Genomic DNA, 2,282 nt, shown 5'->3' on the forward strand with positions numbered 1-2,282 from the left:
TACGCAACAACGACTTGAAATTTAGCTGTTTCCATCAAGTTCTTCTGATGTGATCATTCAAAAGGGACAAAGAAAGGTTGATGGAAACATGTCTGATGACTGAGCCTGGATTCAAACCAGCAACCTTCCATTTCAACTCTATTCAGTTTATTTCTATAGCTCCAATTCACATCATGTCATCTCAGGTCACTTTCCAGTTCACCAGATCATCCAGTCAGATTGATTCAAAGTTTTCTATTTAAGGAAAACCAGTTGACAAGCTCACACACACACACTGCTGCGGGAGGATAACCAGTCCTTGTCTGTGGTCACCTATCACTGGAAAAACGACCTTGAAATAAGTAAGAAGTTCTTAAATTAAGTGTATTTAACCTTAAATTGAGTAGGTAAATGAGATCATTTGCCAATGGAATTAGTATTTTTACTCTTAAAATAAAAAATTTAGATAAAAGGCACTTGAAATAAGTCAATGCAATTGTGTTTTCTTATTTTGAGTGTAAATAGTCTTGATCCATTGGCAAATGTCTCTTTTACCTCCTGAATTCAAGAACAAATTCACTTATTTTAAGAAAAAAGGACTTATCTAGATTTCGAGTGGTGCACCAGAGTGTCTGCGGGGGGCGGGGCATATCTGCGTTAACCGCGAACACATGCAGACGACCTGCTTAACTCTGCTGTTCCCCGGACCTCTGCACCGCAGCCCCGCTCCACAAACAGGCTTCTGGATAAACTGTGCTGTAAGTCACTGACCTGTCTTGGTTGGATCGTGGGTCTAGCCTCCGTTTCTTACAGACGATAAATGAAGTTCTTTTGTCATGAAACATAAAACACTGTCAGGTTGTTATCATCAGAAAAGGGTGGATTACTTTGTGACGCACAGCATACCAATGTTTTCTACAGGCCTTAGACTGTGACATCTGAACATTAGAAGGTTCCTGTCCAACATTCATTCCACATTTTTCTCTGTTTTTAGATTTTCCTTCTTCGTTCACTATAAATCTATCATGGCGGCTTTAAGATGCAGGAAACCACTCAGAGAAACCAGAGAAAAGTTTAACAGGTTTATTGAGGAGTTCAAAGGGTTGGATTCAGTGGATCTCAGTGAGCTGGTGAACCGGAACTGGAAGTGAGAAGGGAAGTTCACAGAGGTTAGTTCAGGGTCCGTGGGAACTTTGAACGATGTCTTGCAAAAACAGAGATAAACGGGACTCACGATTGCGGAGAAAGGTTTCTTCCCTGAATCTAGTCGGTGTGGGCTTTTCCAGAGACAGAGGGGCTCGTTGGATTGCGGACAGGTTTTTGGTTTGGTTGGTTCCTGAGGAGCAAATGGAGCGTACTGCCACTTAGATTTCCTGGAGAACTTGAACGGGACGTGTGGAGATGGATCCCCTGCTCAGTGTGAAGCTCAAAACAACTCTTCCAGGGGGAGAAGGCCAAACATCCAGTATGCAGGATGACTTCCTGCCGAAAGGCAAAAGACAATAAGTAATGAGCCAACCAGCCGCAGGTGTGTAGGAGGACCAACGACAGCAGGGCGCCACCTGGTGGTGGAGGGGAAAAACAAAATAAAAACAACACACACAGACTGGTTTCCTAACAAAATCATTTCATCTTTTTTATATAACTGCCTTATTTTAATGATTCAATTGTTTTAGCGCTTTGAATCGTCTATAGTGCTATATAAAGAAACCTGCCTGAACAATGTGTCTTCCAAAGAGCTGAGCTTCAAGAGGAGCCAACATCATCAGAATGGGGGAGCAAAGTAGCATTTTTGGGGGGGGGGTTTCCCCAGCGTTTTATTGTCATTACACTGTCACAAGTACAGAGTAACTGTCAGGAATCCTGTTTTTTGGTGTTTGTGTTTCTGTGTTTGTCTCCCTTCGTCCACCAGGAGGCGCCTGGTTCTGGTCCGCCTTCTCACACACCTGCTGATGGTTTCCTCGTTAAACGGAGTGCTCTTAAGCTGCTGACTGCCACTACTTAGACGCCAGAGTGTTTGCCAGTTTAGGGTACTCTAGCCAAGCTGAGTTTTGCTGAGTCAAGCTGAGCTTTTCGTCAACCTGATTTAAATTTTTTTTTTTGTCTTTGTCTCTTGGCAGGAAGTCTTCCTGCTAACTATATTTCTCGGACCTTCTCTCCCTGGAAGGATCAACTGAGCTTCAAACTGAGCTGGGGTTCAAACAGGAGGTTTGGATCCACTTTCCCCAAGAGATCGTTTGAGCTTCTCACTGAGAAAGGGATTATTCTCCACAATGACCAGTTTGCGCTCTCGAGTCACATGA

Source organism: Cyprinodon variegatus, unplaced genomic scaffold (assembly GCF_000732505.1).
Source record: "Cyprinodon variegatus isolate N-32 unplaced genomic scaffold, C_variegatus-1.0 Scaffold1873, whole genome shotgun sequence".
Lineage (NCBI taxonomy): Eukaryota > Metazoa > Chordata > Actinopteri > Cyprinodontiformes > Cyprinodontidae > Cyprinodon > Cyprinodon variegatus.